The sequence below is a fragment of the Moschus berezovskii genome, chromosome 18 (assembly GCF_049115385.1).
Source record: "Moschus berezovskii isolate FMDL1 chromosome 18, NW_MosBer_1.0, whole genome shotgun sequence".
Taxonomy (NCBI): domain Eukaryota; kingdom Metazoa; phylum Chordata; class Mammalia; order Artiodactyla; family Moschidae; genus Moschus; species Moschus berezovskii.
In genome coordinates this window covers 68,588,995-68,601,219 of record NC_142477.1, presented here as the reverse complement: position 1 = coordinate 68,601,219, position 12,225 = coordinate 68,588,995, and the positions used below count along the sequence as shown (strand labels likewise).

General features: G+C 41.2%; 1 protein-coding gene across 1 annotated transcript in view; it reads left to right on the top strand.

The window, feature by feature from the left end:
• The window catches only part of MRPS27 (mitochondrial ribosomal protein S27), a 101,555-nt gene that overhangs the window by 11,800 nt on the left and 77,530 nt on the right, over positions 1-12,225 (top strand). The window lies entirely within an intron of this gene.

The following is a 12,225-nucleotide window of genomic DNA, read 5'->3' as shown; positions in this document are numbered from 1 at the left end:
CGAATTCTCTCAAATTTGGCTAATAGAATCCCTTTCAAGCTGGCTCCCAGTGTTCCATCTTACCTTTTTATTTTATTTTATTTTTTTTATTGGAGGCTAATTATTTTACAATATTATATTGGTTGGTTTTGCCATACATTGACATGAATCCACCCCGGGTGTACATGAGTTCCCCCTCCCACCTCCCTCCTCCCCTTATCCTCCCTCTGGGTCATCCCCACATACCAGCCCCGAGCATCCTGTAACATGCATCGACCCTGAACTGGCGATTCATTTCACATATGATAATATACATGTTTCAATGCCATTCTCCCAAACCATCCCACCTTCACCCTCTCCCACAGAGTCCCAAAGACTGTTCTATACATCTGTGTCTCTTTTGCTGTCTCATATACAGGGCTATCATTTGCATCTTTCTAACCAGTGTTCCATCTTGTACCTTTCCTGCTATAACCCTGAAATCAGTTTCAGTTAACCCTTAAACAATGGGGGTGAAGGGCACCCACCCTCAGCACAAAAATCCTCATATAGCTTCTAGTTGGTCCTCCCTATAAGTGGTTTCTTCCTAACCAAGTTTCCATCTACAGATTCAACCAACTGTGGATCATGCATGTAATCTTGTAGTACACATTTAGTGAAAGAAAATTATGTGTAAGTGAACCTGCACAGTTCCACCGTGTTTTGTTCAAGGGCCAACTGAACTTCTCCAGAGAGCGCTGGTTCCTTTTACTAGGTGGTAGCATTAGAAACCACGGTCTGTGCACTAGGTGTCCCCTTGCTACTGTGGAATTTTTGCTGCTTTGCCCATTTAGTGGACAGAGCTAGGAAAAGTATGTGTCCATACACACATAAACATACGTTCTCGTGTATATATATGAGCTTACATGTACATACTTTACCAGTGATGAGTCCATGCTGAAACCTCAGGTCGTCTCTCTGCAGAGCCCCTCCCTGCCTTCCTGTCGTCCTTATCTGTGTCTTCCTTCTGTTCTGAACACACTGGCTCCCAGCGGGGCCAGTGCTTTGTTGTGGCTGTCCGTCTCGGTGCTGCCTGCTATCACTTCTGACTTCTACCCAGTGAAAAGTGAAAGTTGCTCAGTCATGTCTGACTCTCTGCAACCCCATGGACTATACGGTTGATGGAATTCTCCAGTCCAGAATACTGGAGTGGTTAGCTTTTCCCTTCTCCAGGGGATCTTCCCAACCCAGGGATCGAACCCAGGTCTCCCCCACTGCAGGCGGATTCTTTACCGCTGATCTAGCAGGGAAGCCCCTTCTACCCAGTAAGTACCAATAATGCGCTACAGTCATTTTGACAGTCAAAAAAATAAAAAAATACCACTATGTATTCTGAAATGTCCTTGAGGGCCTTTTGGTCCTCCTTTTGGGAACTACTGTTCTAATGATGAAAGCGACAAGGGCTCAGTTAATTATGTTGCAGAGCTTATTCTGATGTGCCATATATGAATTATATGAAAAGTGCTGTGGAAGTACAGAAATGAAGAATTTCATAAAAGCTGTTATTAACACTTTCCTAGCTATGAAGGGAAAATTAGGAAACAGCCATTATATTTGGTGCTTTGGTGTGGATCAGCTCTGTTATTCGGAGACAAACCTAGGAAATATTGTTATGGATTCTTGAGTGAGCAGATGCTCTTTGCCAAAGAATAAGCATAACAGTCTCCAGTGAATATATATTCCACGGAGGTGACTGTCTCCTCTCTGTTAAGATTAATGTACTTAGAAAAGCAGTACATACCAGCCACCATTTACTGAATACTATCCTGCCAATAATCCTTTCTGTACATCCCGAGGCCCTATCAAGTCAGAAGTGAGTTTTTCCTCATCCTGTATCTTATGGCACTTCGTACCTTGTGTGACGTGGTCAAGAGTGTGCACTTGAAGCGAAACTGTCTGGGTGTTTTCCAGTCTCTGCCAGCTTTCAGAACCTATGTCTCTTAACTGGGTTCCTGTGCCTATCAGTTAGGGATGATGATAATGCCTGCCCCAGATCGTACTCTGAGATATAGTAGCTGCTGCAGAAATATGTGAAAGGAATAATTTGGGATGTGAGGTGAGATGAGGTTTGAAACTCAAACTGCTTGGAAGAGGCTAAGACAATATTTTCTGCCTACTGTGTAACAGAATGTTATTAAAACTTGCATTCACATGTGGTATTACTGCATGTTTTCCTTCTTTTTATTTTTTTAAGTTTATTTTTGGCTGTGCTGGGTCTTCTTGCTGCTTAGGCTTTTCTCTAGTTGCGGGGGCGGGGGGTGGCAGGCGGCACTCTAGTTGGCGGAGCAGGCGCACACTGGGATGGCTCTTGTTACAGAGCCTGAGCACTGGGGCGCGGGTAGGTGGAACTCCAGGGCTCTAGAGTACAGGCTTAGTAGTTGTGGTGCAGGGGCATAGTTGCTCCACAGCATGTGGGGTCTTCCCGGATCTGGGATTGAACCCGTGTGTCCTGCACTGGCAGGCGGATTTTTCACCACTGAGCCAGCAGGGAAGCTTCCAAATTCTGTATTTGAGCCTTCTGGCTGGGATATGGGCCCTGCGAATCAGGCGGTACACCTGGGACTGCATTCCCATGATCGGACAGTAGGTGGCAGCGTGGCTCCTCCGGAGACCCCAGAAGCCAATGGAGCTGGGTGTTCGGGCACTGCCCTTTGGGAAGCGTTTCCTTTCGGACGTGCGCGGAGGGCTGCCTCCGGCATGTGGAGCGCTCTGATTGGGCGCTGTGTTCTGGTGCGGGCTCGCTGATTGGAGGAAGGCGCAGGGGGCGATATGAGGCTTATACTCCGCGCGTCCCCATTGGAGGGCATGGAGTGGAGCGCAGTGTATCCCGCTGCCGGGAGCGGAGATGCATGGGTGTGGGTGTGGGGCTTTGGCTTCCCTCATCTTAAGGGATTTTGCTTCCACAAATACTGGTGAAAACGAGACCTGGATTCTCTCGAATCGCTGTGCAGCAGCGGTACCTCTGTACAGTCTCATTAATGGTTTTGTGTTAGATCTTTGGGTGAGGGGTGAAGGGGATCTGTCCAGCTTCCTGTCTGAGAGTGATTTATTATTGCAGAGGTCTAGCACAGAGTTGGACACGACTGAAGTGACTGAGCAGCAGCAGCAGCAGATTAAAACCAGGAGTGCAGTGTACCTATACTGTAGTCTGGGGGCAGGCAGGCCATGAATGCAGGCCGGGTCCTCTGACACCAGAGTCGGAAGGCACCTTTTCTTCACTGCAGTGTGTGTGCCGGGTTCTGTGCTAAGCACTTCACAGGCACTGTTCCATGTCATGTTCTCAACAGCCGGCTGAGGCAGCTGCTGTTTCCTTTAGAGTTGAGGAAAACGACACCAGATCCTAACATTTGCTTAGTGAAGTGAAGTAGCTCAGTCGTGTCCGACTCTTTGCTACCCTGTAGACTGTAGCCTACCAGGCTCCTTCCTCCATGGGATTTTCCAGGCAAGAATACTGGAGTGGGTTGCCATTTCCTTCTCCAGGGAATTTCCCGACCCAGGGATTGAACCCGGGTCTCCTGCCTTGCAGGCAGACGCTTTAAGCTGTGAGCCAGCAGGGAAGCCCTTAACATTTGCTTAGGGCTATACATGATTCTTGGAGAAGGAAATGGCAACCCACTCCAGTGTTCTTGCCTGGAGAATCCCAGGGATGGGGGAGCCTGGTGGGCTTCTGTCTATGGGGTCACATAGAGTCGGACACGACTGAAGTGACTTAGCATACATGATTCTGGAGAAGAGTAGGCAACCAACTGCAGTAGTCTTGCCTGGAGAAACCCATGGACAGAGGAGCCTGGCACGTTACAGTCCATAGGATCTTACAGAGTCGGACGTGACTTAAGCGACTTAGTACACACACACACATACAGTATTCTTTTGTCTTTCTGCTCAGATATAGATTTCTTAGTGATTGCTGTAGTATTTGCAACTCTGCCTTACTGTCTTCTCTTGCACTGAAGCAGTGGATCTCTTACTTTTAAAAAATATTTTTTGATTGTAATATATATTGAAAAGCACACAAATTGTAATGTACAGATTGATGAATTATCACAAAGTGAACAAACTTGTGTAAAAGAACATTGCTACCGCTCCGGAAGCCCTCATTGTGGCTCCCATTCCCCTCTTCAAACCATTATTCTGACTTCTAATGAATGCCATAGGTTATTATTACTTTTTAAGATATTTTATGATAGAAAATGTAAAACCTACAAAGGTAGAGTGAATGATATAAGGAATCTTCTTTACCCATCACCTTTATTCAACGGTTACCAGCGCATGGCCAGTCTTTACTTCATCTCTACATCTGCTTATTCCCTCGTCCTGATCTTCTGGATGATTTTGAGACAGATCTCAGATAATATATCATTTTACCTAGAAATATTTCAGTACATACCTCTAAAAGATAAGGATATTTTTAATACTGTTATAGCACCTATAGTATTAATAATCATTTAAATATGAAATGTCAAGTCAGTGTTCAAATTTCCTTAATACTGATACATTTTTTAATGATTATGCACTTAAGGTCCAGGCAGTGCAGCTGGTTATGTTTCCCCCCTTATCTTACCTCTTTTTAAATCTTTTAATGGAAACATGCAGAGTTAGAGAGACTAGTATATAATGAACCCCCATGGTCCGTCACCCAGAATCAACGGTTATCAATTCCCTGCCAGACTTGTTTCAGATGAAGCCAGATTACTTTTTCATAAATTCTTGTTATCCGATCATTTTATACTTATTTTGATATAAAAAAGGTAGGATACTATAATATCGCTCATACCATTACTAAAAATTAGTAATTCCTTAACATTATTAAATGGAGAAGGAAATGGCAACCCACTCCAGTGTTCTTGCCTGGAGAATCCCAGGGACGGGGGAGCCTGGTGGGCTTCCGTCTATGGGGTCACACAGAGTCGGACACGACTGAAGTGACTTAGCAGTAGCAGCAACATTATTAAATGTTTGCTCAATGTTCACATTTCCTCAAATGTCTTATACACTTCTTTTAAATTTATAGTTTGTTGAAATGGATTTCAGATAAGGTCCGTACATTGCAATATGTTGACATGATTTTAATCTGTAGGTTTCTTTTCATTTATTTCTTGAAGAAAAGGGGTCTTCTGTAGTTTCCCACATTCTAGATTTGCTGTTTTCATCCTTATGGTGGTATTTAATATGTTCCTCTACCATCCTTATAAAATTGGCAGTTGGAGAGAAGCTTGATCAGATTTTTTGTGTTTTTGTTTCTTCTTTTGACATGAGTACTTCATAAGAAGTGTTATTTGCTATTGTCAGGAGACAGACAGCATTTGGTTGTCGTGTTAATGTTAAAGGCCATTTGTGAATGTTGCTTAGATCCATTATTTCATTAGGAGCTGCAGAATGTTGCTATTTTATTTCTGTAATTTCATCCTCATTTATTACCCAGAAAATTTTTGTTAAAGAATTTCTTTTCATCAGCAGTTTAGTTATCCTGAGTTATAGTTTGTATGGAAGAGGCAGCTTTGAAAATAATGAATTGACCATCTACCTGCCTCCAAAGGCTATCAATGAGGGTTTTAATTTTTTTTTAATGGCATGAACTCATGGACCTACGTATTCCAGACATTTTAATCCATTGCAGTTGATATTTTTTATTGAAAGATCCTTAGTTCTCTAATTCGGCTCTGTAAGCCCTGGGAGTTTTTGAACTTTCCAACTCAGATCAGAAGATTTCCACTTTAGACTGCTTCTGTACTTTGTCTCTGAAATTACTTCATTAGCTGTGCAGATCTACTGGGGATGTACAGAGTGAAAGTTAGCAGCATCAGCCAGTTAGCATCTGTTAAATTACAGACTAGGGCTTGCAGTGAATAGGATTCACGAGAAAATCATGCTGGGGAACTGGGTGGTAGGAGGGCAGGTCTCCTGGGGGAAGTCCCTGGGTTCCATGAGAAGTTTGTTTGATCACCCTGCCAGGGGCAAGGGCCTAGGTGACTTGAACTGAATTGGTTCTTGAGCCCTCCTGAATTAAATATTTTATTTCTGATTTTTTCATTTTATAAATAATTATAAAGTAAGGGATACCTTTTAGTTTTAGTTACTGCCTTTTTGTTTGTTTTTTTTTTGGCAGGAAGTTGGGGGAGCGGAATTCACATTGACACCAAGCATTGACCATCTCTCACATTATCTGGACACTTCTCTCATTAGCTGAGGTTTAGTTTTTCTGTCATTTCAGCTGTGGAGCTTTTAGGCTTGTTGCAGTAGTATTTCATATCCTGCTCTTGGAGCTTGATGGAGATTTTCTGAGGCCTGCTTTCCTGTTCGCATATCTGTGACATATGTTCATTCACTGGATTTCATAATGACCGTCTGTTGACAGTTCTAGAGGTGGGTGTGGCCTGTGACATCATCTTCCTTTAGTCTTAGTGTATATGTGTACAAAGCTTGCATTCACATTTTTTCCTTTATTGTTTTATAGCTTCTGGTGACAGACAAACAGAAGAAAATCTAAATATTTATATTCAGAATGGTTCCTAGGTTAATTTTTCCTAATTCCTTCTATTATTTCCATACACGGTATTGGTCATCTCTCCCTATTTTTCTTTTTAAATGTGGGAGACAAAAACAGAGTTTCAGCCTGTGTTTTCCAGATCCCTTCTTTTAGGAAATAAAATAATAACTTGTACCTAGTTCTTTAAGAATTATATAAATTAGATAAGGTATGCAGATGGTCCTACGTCCAGAAAGAGTTTAACATTGACCGAATAGTTAGCAATGATGTACAGTTACACAGAAATCATGAAAAACTCAAACCATCGAATAGTTTCTCACCTAAATCTCCCAGAGTTCAATAGAGGACCCATCTTTCCTTCAGAGACCTTCCTCATCACAACTCTGACCCAGAGACTACCCTGCTTTATAAGAGGCTTCTTTCCTAGCACATCGCTGCTATAGATTTTGTGATCATTAAAAAGATTATCATTTTCTTTCTCAGAATTTCATATAATTTGAAGCTGTGTTACTTTGATGTAAACCAGGTTAAAATTATCTTCCTGGAAAAATGGATTTTTGATCATTATGTAATGATCATCTAACCTGAGAAAGGAAGGCTTTTTACTTTAAATCTGTTGTGTCTGATATTAGCATAGCTGCACCAGCTTTCTTTTGGCTACTTTTTTGCCTAGTACACTTTTCATACGGATATTTTTAACTCTTCATGTGTTCATATTATTTATATAACTGGATTATGTATTTTTAAAACATCTGACAATTGTGTTTGTAACTGGAAAGTTTAGTCCATTTACATTGTCATTTTGTGATCAGTGATTTATTTGGATTTATTTCTGCCATATTTTGTGATTTGTCCCATCTTTGTTCTTTTTTTTTCCTGTCTTCGATTGGTTGTGATATTTTTGTTTTTTACATTTTCCCCCTCCAAAAATTATATCCTCTATTTCTGCTCTTTCAGAATGGTAGATTTTACCATTCTAACTCTACATCTTTTAGATGATTGCTTCATAACTCCCAGCATACATATTTACCTTAAATTCTAGGGTTAATCACACTCTGCTGTCCTTTAGTCCCCTCACATAACCCCCAGCAATCTGTTACTAATATTAAAGTTTTGTCCTTTAAAACACGTAAACACATCAGTTCAGTTCGGTTCAGTTGCTCAGTTGTGTCCGACTCTTTGCGACCCCTTGAATCGCAGCATGCCAGGCCTCCCTGTCCGTCGCCAACTCCCGGAGTTCACCCAAACTCATGTGCATCGAGTCGGTGATGCCATCCAGCCATCTCATTCTCTGCCGTCCCCTTCTCCTCCTGCCCCCAATCCCTCCCAGCATCAGGGTCTTTTCCAGTGAGTCAGCTCTTCTCATGAGGTGGCCAAAGTATTGGAGTTTCAGCTTTAGCATCAGTCCTTCCAATGAACACCCAGGACTGGTCTCCTTTAGAATGGACTGGTTGGATCTCCTTGCAGTCCAAGGGACTCTCAAGAGTCTTCTCCAGCACCATATAAGACATTATTATTTTAAACAGTTTCCCCCAGATTGAAATTTATTCACTTACCATTCTTTCTAACATCTCAAGTCTTTTTTAAAGGATCATTTTCTGTCTTCTAAAAAGCACAACTTGTAAAAATCTTCTTTAGTGATACTTGTTGCTAATAAATTCAGTTTTTGTTTTAAAATGTCTTTATTTTTCCATTAAACTTAAAAGATAGTTTTGTTAGATGTGTAACTCTCTCTTGATTGTGTTTACTCCCAGCATGTTTTTCTACTGTTTTCTCTTGTTTCTCGTGAGAAAACACCTGTTGGTATAGTTGCTTTTCTTTACCTTCTGGCTAATTTTAAAGTTGTCTTCTTATTCAGTTTAAATGTAATGTATCATGGTGTGGGTTTAATTTTACTTAATTGGCTTGAGATTTTTTTTGTTTCCTGAATCTAAGAATAGATGATTTCTATCAGTTCTAAAAAACACTTAGCTATTAACTCATTATGTATCAATTCTCCCCATTCTCTTTATTAACAATGTCTTCTGGAAATTCAAGTTAATATATTTTAGACCTTACTATTCTATTTTCTGGGCTTCCCTGGTAGCTCAGCTTAAAGATTCTGCCTGCAATGCAGGAGACCCCGGTTCAATTCGTGGGTCAGGAAGATCCCCTGGAGAAAGGATAGGCTACTCACTTCAGTATTCATGGGCTTCCCTGGTGGTTCATCTGGTAAAGAAGCTGCCCGTAATGTAGGAGACCTGGGTTCAATCCCTGGGTTGGGAAGATCCCCCGGAGGAGGGCATGACAACCCACTCCAGGATTCTTGCCTGGAGAATCCCCATAGAGGAGCCTGGCAGGCTGCAGTCCATGGGGTCACAAATGAGACACAAACGAGTGACTATAAGCACAGCATATTCTGTTTTCTGTATCTCTTAGTGCCCTTTTTATACTTTTTGTTTTTATTAACCTCTGCTGCAGTCTTCTTCTGTCTTATAATTCCTTTTAGATCTTTCAGGTTGGTAATTCTCACCTCACTTGTATCGACTCTGCTATTTAACTTACTGAATTTCTTTTTACAACTTTGTCTACCTGTTATTTACATAGAATATACCACACATACTCAAACTGTGCATTTTGACGAGCTTTGACATATGTATGTGTGTGTCTGTCCATGAAATCATCACTATAGTCATGATGAGAAGCTTACCTGTCACCCAGCCCCACACTCTCTCCTGCTCCTTTGTAGTCCTTTCCCACTCTTTCTGCCCACCTTTCCAGGAAATCGCTGATACTTTTTGTTATCATAGATTAGTATGTATTTTCTATAATTTTATGTAGTAAAATCAACTCTTTAAACCACTTAAACCACAATTCTCGAGTTGGTGTATCTTGTATGGCATAGGAAGTGTGAATCAGGGCTTCAGAGGTGTGAGGGCTGGCCTCATGACTTAGAATCCACAGGGGAAGGCATCCTCGCTGTTTCCCTTTGCAGGGTCCGTTACTTTCCAGCTCACCTTCACTGCAGGTATAACCCTAGGCAGTCCTGGCTTTACCTGACAATCTGTGAAACAGCTTCCCACCTTACAAAGGCCTTGCTTCTGTCCCGTTCCCTGAAAGTCATTGAAACCACAGCTCTGTGTCACTGGGGCCTGCAAATGCTCTCAGATGCCTGCTACCCTCAGTAGTCCCTTAAACACATAAGGTTTGTGCTTCCATCTTGCCTTTAGCCTCTGATGATTAGACCTATCTTCTTGAAAGCTCAGTCATATATTTGACAGTTTTTTAAACATTTTATTTAGATGTTTTGTTTTTATAGTAGGGAGAATTTTTTTAAAGCTGTTTGGTCCACCTTATTGCTGAGATGGAATTCAGTTTAATACCATCTTCAAACTTAGCAGCAACATCCGAGACTTGTTTTGTGTTCCCTCCATGGTAGTTCTCAAACTAACTTAGTTAAGTGCTTGCCAGGCTACCTCACAATCTCCTGGAGCTTTTGTTTAAAAATTTGTGTTTCCATGGTCTCACCTCAAACCTATGGAATTAGAGTCGCCTTCTGGGTGTGAGGCCTAGGAATCTGACATTTTAAAGTCTTAAAGCCTCTCAGGGTTTCAAATCCTTAACTAGGATTATACTTCGAATAGTGTGAGGGTCCTCAATAGCACCCTTTATGTCCTTAGATTATCAGTGATTTTTTTTTCTTCAAACAAAAAGAACAGTTTTATACTAACATAAATTTCATTTTCTGGACATATTTCCACATTGCCTATACAGCTTCAAGTTTTGTTAAATGCAGGATTCAAATTTCAGACCCATTTTCCTTTAGAATCTTTGTTGACCTCAACTGTCCACTGCAGTGTGTATTCCTGAATAGCTGAGTGACAGGCAAGAAGGCATCTTCTTTGGCACATCCCTTTGAATAAAACCTGGGCATCTGCTGGCCCCTCGCTGAAATGTGACGTGTGACTGTGCCTGTCGAGCCCATGATCCAGAAGCCTGTGGTGCTGGCCCACCGCAGGCCGCAGCTGCCCCAGCTTTTGTGGCCATCCCTGTTCGGTGCCATTTTCTGCTCCATTCATCACGCCACTGCTGTCATGTGAGGTGATTGGTGCATATTATATTTAGCAGTAAACCTTTCTCTGACTTATAGTATGCAAATATTATTCATCAGATGCTGGCTGTACAGCTGTTGCCTTTTTTGAGACCCCAGTTGATTTCACTTGACTGAAGATATCTTGGTGTAAAAGATTAAAGTGGAATCTTGACACTACGCCCCAGAAGCCAACTCAGTCCAAATGTTTAGCTGCATACTGTGCATTATATGAAACCCACGAAGAAATGGAGGTCATTTTAATTCGGCCAGTAGATCCAAATCCTGCATTTTTTTGGTTAAAATTTAAATTTTGAGTAAAGGGAGTTGATTCTTTGTATTGCCTATCATCTCAACATAAGAGCCTTGATTATGAAGAGATCATAAAGATTTGGTGTCTTGGGAATGCTGTTTAATGTCATTCTGTGAACAGTTCGATTTAACGATATTAGTTATAACTAATATATAATATAATACAATAAGTATAATATAATAATATAGCAATATTAGTTATAACTATTAGTGTGAAGAGGTTTTAGGGACTTCTTTGTATGTGTGTATTTGTGCTTTAAAATTTTTAAATCACATGGTATCAACCCCTTTAAGATAGTCATAAGAAAAATTGGTAACTTTTTACATCATGTCAGGTTTTAGTGGTTTTGCAGAGTTCCTTTCCCCTAGTGTCTAGAGTCATTGAGAGCATTACCCCAGGGAAAGAAAGAAAAATATTGGTTGAGTGCACAGCAATAGGTCTTCAGCAGATACTTAGCAATTGATTCCCTGTTGCCTTTTGCTTAATATTAATTTCACCAGGGAGAAAAAAAAATACTTGGAACTCCAAGTTTTAGAGTTGACTCGTAAACAGCATGGGTTTGAACTGTTCAGGTTCACTTATGTGTGGATTGTTTTCAGTACAGCTTTACACGATGCAGTTGGGTGAATCCTCAGATGCAGAGAGCCAGCTGTGGGACTTGAGCATCTGCACATTTTGGTATCTGCAGTGGGAACTGAAACCAGTCCATGAGAGTACCAAGGGATAACTCTACTTTTTTCTTTCTCTCTTTCTTTCCTCCCTTTCTTACTGCCTTGCTTTATTCCTTTTATTTATTTACTTAGATATACTGAGTGCCTTTTATAGAGCTCTTGCAGGAACTGAGAATATGTCAGTGAATTATAAGTCCTAACCTTCATGGTTTTTACTTCTAAGTATAAAAGAAAACAACAACAACAAACATAGACCAGTGTGTGGGGGCATTTGTAGATCATAAAATATTCTGCATTTTATTTTATTATTTTGTTTTAATATTCATTTATTTGGCTGTGAGGGGTCCTATTTGCGGCACTTGGAATCTTTTTAGTTGCAGCATGTGGGGTCTATTTCCCTGACCAGGGATTGAACCCAGGCCCCCTCCATTGGCAGCATGGACTCTTAGCCACTGGACCACCAGGGAAGCCCCTCTGGATTTTATTCCAAGTGTGATAGGAAACTGTTGGCTGACTGAGACAAGAAAATAACAGGATCTGACTTATCTTTTAAGAGGCTCAGTCAGACTGCTGTGTGGAGATGCGGTTGTACGTGTGGGGACCGTGGTTAAGGTGACTAGTCAGGAGGTGAGAGGTTAGCTGTGGTAATGGTAAAACGTATAAATTT